This window comes from Lactuca virosa, chromosome 5 (genome assembly GCF_052849685.1).
Source record: "Lactuca virosa cultivar CGN04683 chromosome 5, Lactuca_virosa_CGN04683_v6, whole genome shotgun sequence".
Taxonomy (NCBI): Eukaryota; Viridiplantae; Streptophyta; class Magnoliopsida; order Asterales; family Asteraceae; genus Lactuca; species Lactuca virosa.
The window spans coordinates 91021169-91027441 of NC_136430.1; the positions used below are offsets into that span (position 1 = coordinate 91021169).

At 36.7% G+C, this 6273-nt stretch overlaps 1 non-coding gene across 1 annotated transcript; it reads right to left on the reverse strand.

The window, feature by feature from the left end:
- Positions 1–5505: 5505 nt before the first annotated feature.
- LOC145117869 (small nucleolar RNA R71) lies at positions 5506–5612 on the reverse strand. Its single transcript, XR_013712863.1, has one exon. It is a non-coding gene; the product is annotated as a small nucleolar RNA R71 (small nucleolar RNA).
- Between the last annotated feature and the right edge of the window lie 661 nt (positions 5613–6273).

The following is a 6273-nucleotide window of genomic DNA, read 5'->3' on the forward strand; positions in this document are numbered from 1 at the left end:
CAATGTACAACAAGAAATCTTGATATTTTATGATGGAGTCAATGTGTGCACTTGTCAACTTCTAGACTCGCAAGGGCCCATGACAAAAAAGAATCTCGCTACAAATAAAGCTTTGATTGAAGAATTCGCTAAGCATTCAAGAGAGTATCACAACTCAAAGGAGGATTTCACTAGAGGAAAGTCAAGTAAAGATGGAGGTCAAGATACTATCAGTGCTGTAATTGCAAAGCTCAACGCAATGGAAGAAAAGATCACAAAAATGGGTGGACCAATTCATGATAGATGTGGAGCTTATGGGGGACCCCATTCTACTAAGGATTGTGAGGTGGAGTACAAGAGAGAACGAGATGTGAAAGAAATTCAAGAACTTAAGCATGATCTCTACCAAATTGAGCAAGTCCAATCAGAGAAAATATCTGCTCTCGAGTCAATGTTATTTAGATTCATGGAAGCTATCGAAAACGACATGATGCTATAGACGCTATACTTAGAGAACAAAAAGAATCTATTTTAAATATCTGTACGCAAGTGGTGCAATTAACAAGGCTTGTACAAGAAAAGCTACCGGATTCACCTTCACGAAAAATCGAGTCAATCCAAAATGCTCAATCCATGGCCGTTGATATAGAAGAAGAATATGAATTGGTGCATATGAAGGACCTTGAAGAGGAGTCTAATCAGTCACTCGAAGTAAAAAAGAAAGAAGAAGAAGAGTATCATGAAGCTGCCCAGTCGCCACGACGTGGAGGCAATAGTGCCACGTCGTGGGCAATATAAGAAGATTATGATTTTTCTGTTGTTGAGCCGTATCGACCACCTCTTCCTTTCCCATCTCGTGCCAAGGAAAATTTGGTGAAGCAAGGAAACATAATGTTCATGGAGCATATAGAACTTGAAGAGCAATTGGAAAAAGAAGCGAATTATTCAAAACCTCCAGTTTCAACGCTTATGACTTTTGAGGTGTTTGCATTTACAAGACCACCAGATCAAGTCATAGAGCGGATTGAAGAAAAAGAAGAAGAATATGATGAACCTCATTTTGACAAGAAAAACCCGGAAAGGGACAAGACAAAAGCTAAAGACACGGGAATGAGGAAAGAACCCAAGCAGAAACATAAAGAAGATGTCAACCCAACAATGCAAGAAAGTTCAAGAAAGGCATTCAATAGAAGGGTTGCTTACAAACGAGTAAGGTTCAAGATGACGGAGAATAGGGAGGTTACACTTCCACCTGACGCAACGTAGAGTGGGAAGCAGTCCAGCTAACGACTCCACAAAAAGAAGCGCTTCTCGGGAGGCAACCCGATTTTTATGAGTTTGCATTTTTGTTTCCTTTTGATTTGTTTTAGTTTTTAATTTTTAGTTTTTTTTTAGTTTAACCGAATGATGATGTGTTTCTCTAGTTCTCGATCTTATTTTGTAGCGTTAAACGAAAATGAAGAAGTGAAGGAGCTTAATTTGAAGAAGCCATGCGATTTTTGAAGATCATAATTGAAGAACAAGTTTTTGAATAAGTGTGGAGTTCCTACATAATGAAGAGAAAAGCATTTTGAAGCATATTTACTGAAAAGAAGACAACACGACGTGGACATCATCAACACGTCGTGGCAGTGGTTCAGCACATTTTTTTTTCAAGAATGGTTCTTTAATTTCATTCGATCCGGCACATTTGCATTCACAAGAAGAAGCTTTCCAGGTATTATATTTAGAGTCCGAGTGAGGGTATTATTGACGAAAGAAGGTTCTTTATAGAGAAAGATTAGAAAACGACGAGAGAAGCGAGATTTGAGCAATTTTTCGGGTGTTTGTTTGCGTCAATAAGTGATGAGTCACGCCTACCAGCTTCGTACATTCGTTGGTGCCACTTATATTCCAGAAATCAGCTCATTCTGGCACTGAATATTGCAATTTCAAGACCAACACGCCGTGGTAATCCCCACCACGTCATGTTGTCGCAGTCAGAATACCAGAAAAATAATATGTTTGAGCCACCACGAGGTGGTGAATTCCGCCACGAGATGGTGCTTTTCGAGTCCGTTTTTCGAGTCTGATCCCGTACTTTTAGTAGTCTAAGTGTTCAAGAGTGGCGTTTCCAACTCTATATTGAATTACATGGTATGGATGAGCTGTTCCAACACTATCGAATTTTATTTTTATGCCATCCTAAAGTAATGTCCCGGCTGCCACGACATGGTTGACACTTTCCTATGTCGTGGGGGAGATTTTCATCACATCAGGAGGCTGCCATTCTACTTTCCAATTCTGTTTCCATACTTTAGAGCAAGCTAGAGATCCTACACACGATTCGAGATGCATCTTCTATCCTAGGGGAGTATGTTCCTTTATTTACCTTTTACTGCTTTTAAATTATTTTATGCATACAATGAGGGCATTGTATGTAATAAGTGTGGGGCAGGGGTCGAAAAAAAAATTGCTTGAAACGTAGTAAATTTAAAAAAATTTAGAAATAGATTTGAAATATTAATCTAAAAATTGAATCTAGTAATAATTTGAACTTAATTTGCTAGTGTTATAAGGGATGATCCAATGAGAGCTCAAATGTTTAACTGAGCCAATGTATGTTATGTTGTATTTGTGGCTTCCCATTCCTAGTGAAAAGCCATGAGATATGAAAGGTAATCTGGTAGTTTATATAACATAATATGTTTTGCAGCCTAAACCTGAAATCTATCCAAGAGAGCTTATGTAGTCATTACGCTTAGACTAATACCTTTAACCAATAAGGGTTGAAGTTAAGCACCCTTGCTTAAGCATGTAGGATTTGAGTAAAAAAAGTGAGATACATGAAAAAAAAAAGAGAAATTATCAAAAAGTTGAAGAATTTTGGAGCTATCAAGTATGAAGATCAAAAGATCAAAAGATCAAAATTCAAAATAATCAAAAAGTTGAAGATACAAAAAATCAAACAAAAAGGTGGTGAATTCAAAGAAATCGATGATCAAATATCAAAGAAATGAAGAATTCCAAGAGCTCCAATTTGGTATCTAAAGTTGTAATTTCTAGATTATGTATGATTGGGTTGCTTAACCAAAAATACCTTGAGGTTAAGAAAGAGTTTTGGGGATTGATTCGGAGGGTTGCAGAAATGAGTGTCGTATAAACTAAGGGGTGAAGGTTCATAAGGATTGTGAGTATTTAGGATTGGGGAAGTTGTTAGGATTTTAGACACAAATATACACATTGAGGTCTTGGTATAATGGCTGAGTTCAAAATGGACTGTTCTATATGATGGTGGTGATGAAGGATTGAATTAAAATTAATTAGTTTTGCTTGAGGGCAAGCAAAAGATAAGTGTGGGGTATTTTGATATGTGCATATCTACACATATATTTTACATCATATCTTAATACTTTTAGCTATAATTATGATTATTATAGAACAAAAGGTACTTATTATGTTTAATATTTATTATGTAGCATAAAAGACATGCTCGGAAGCAACATGGAAGCTGGAAGCAGGAAATGCAAGCTTAGGCAAGAAGAAGACACAAGAAAGATGTTGTTGGACAACTTGACCCCTCATCAGTACTTTGACCATATCTCATGACTCATAACTTCGATTGATGAGATTCAAAATGATCTGAAAACTAGACACAATTTCGGATGACTTGCGTTTTTTGAGAAAAGCCGGATTTTCAACCACCACGACGTGGTGAATGGAATCTTCGCGATTCTTGACGCCGACTTGGAGAATACGGGATAAACTTGAGGACCACGACGTGGTGCCTTTACCACGTCGTGGTGTCGAGATTTTTGGTAAGTATATATATCTCGGACATTAGGTCGATTTCAGGAGAGAGAGAGAGGGCTGAAGGCTGCGACTATTAACAAAAAAATACCCTTCCAAGACCCCTTTGAGGGCAGAATTCAACTAGTGATCATAGGATAAAGAGATTGAAGCAAGGATTCACATCTACACATTCGGTTTGCCTAGTTTAATCATGATTAGTCTAGTTTCCCTTATGTTTATGTGTTTCCCAACTGTGATTATGGGCTAAAAACCCTTGCTTTCGTTTAGATTAGATGAACTCCTAAATACTATGTGTTGGTTTCTTGTTTGATGGATTGATGAAGTTGGTTTTGCTTTAAATATTGTTTGATAAATCTAAACCTAGCTAGTTAAAGTTTCTATCTTTATTTCCTAGTCTCAAGTTTTGTGTAGTTAAACTGCAGTTAATTGCATGAAAATTGATTTACCTAGTTGTTTATGACCATTAAATTGCTAGAGCTAGAGATTGACCATATCCTAGTGTAGGTGATAAGTTAGTTGCTTAAATGTGTTTGAGAGCAGTATTTGATCATAATATTTTCTTGATTACTAGACTTGACCATAGAATAGTATTCTGTAGATTCTATCATTCAGAGTCCAAATTACCTTTAAAATCAATTTAGTATCCTTAACTTGCATGATCATTTGGGTTAAAGTTATTAAATTGACTTATGCTAGTTAGTCTGACCATGATGACTAGTAACTTTTATTTGGTAACTAATGGAATTAATCCATTGACTTGAAATCAACCATAGGAAAAAGGAGGGATTCGAAGCTAAACGAGAGTATCTTTTATTCTTGGTTTTAAACTGTCTTTCTAGTTGTTTACTTTAGTAATTAGTTTGTTATTTTAGTTTAAGTTTTTATGAACTTGTAAAATCAGATAAAACCCCCCATTTTAGTTGTTTTTCTTAGTTTAGCTTTTAGTAATTATTTTATTAATTAAATACTGTTCCCTGTTATCGACACCCGACTTACCCAAGCTATATTATAATCTGATTAGGTACACTGCCTATAGGTGCATAGTTAGTATAAGTTTGTTAGGTTATAAATTTAAAAGTTGATACGTATAATTTGTGCACATCAAGTTTTTGGCGTCGTTACCGAGGAACGGCTATTTTAGTTGTTAACTTAATTTCTTTAGGTTAATCGATCCCTTTTGTGGGGTAAAAACCGCAAAAAGTTATTTTTCTGCATTTATTTTTTCTGTCTGATCTGTAACCACGTCATGGTCATCATCACCATGTCGTGGTCACGTTGCAGTTAGTTTCTAGTTCGTTTTTAGCTTTTGTTCCTTTTACACGTGTTTTTCTAGTTTTTTTTAGCAGGAAATATGGGGGACATCACGACCATGTCAATGGAAGACTACAAGAGATATATGAGGAAAGAAAAAAGATGGGGTCTTGATCCACCAAAAATCCCAACCACGGCAAAGTTTGAACTTCCGGGGCACATTATTAATATGTTAAGGGAACTACCTTTTTATGGGAAGGAGCATGAGGACGCTTATGAGCATATAGAAGAGGTGGTGGATATTTCACATTTTTTAATGCACCTAACGTGAGTAAAGATGCAGTGATGCTTTGACTTTTTCCGGTCACCTTGAAGGGTGAAGATAAGGAATGGTTAAAATCACTTCCCTTTGGAGCAATCACGACATGGGCTGATTTTAGGACTGAGTTCATAAACCAGTTTACCCCTCCTTTAAAAGTGGCAAAGCTTAAAACAAATATCCAAAATTTTCAACAATTACAACGGGAGTCGCTATACGAAGCTTGGGAGCGTTACAAGAGATTGTTACGACATTGCCCTCAACATGACTTCAATGTACAACAAGAAATCTTGATATTTTATGATGGAGTCAATGTGTGCACTTGTCAACTTCTAGACTCGCAAGGGTCCATGACAAAAAAGAATCTAGCTACAAATAAAGCTTTGATTGAAGAATTCGCTAAGCATTCAAGAGAGTATCACAACTCAAAGGAGGATTTCACTAGAGGAAAGTCAAGTAAAGATGGAGGTCAAGATACTATCAGTGCTGTAATTGCAAAGCTCAACGCAATGGAAGAAAAGATCACAAAAATGGGTGGACCAATTCATGATAGATGTGGAGCTTATGGGGGACCCCATTCTACTAAGGATTGTGAGGTGGAGTACAAGAGAGAACGAGATGTGAAAGAAATTCAAGAACTTAAGCATGATCTCTACCAAATTGAGCAAGTCCAATCAGAGAAAATATCTGCTCTCGAGTCAATGTTATTTAGATTCATGGAAGCTATCGAAAACGACATGATGCTATAGACGCTATACTTAGAGAACAAAAAGAATCTATTTTAAATATCTGTACGCAAGTGGTGCAATTAACAAGGCTTGTACAAGAAAAGCTACCGGATTCACCTTCACGAAAAATCGAGTCAATCCAAAATGCTCAATCCATGGCCGTTGATATAGAAGAAGAATATGAATTGGTGCATATGAAGGACC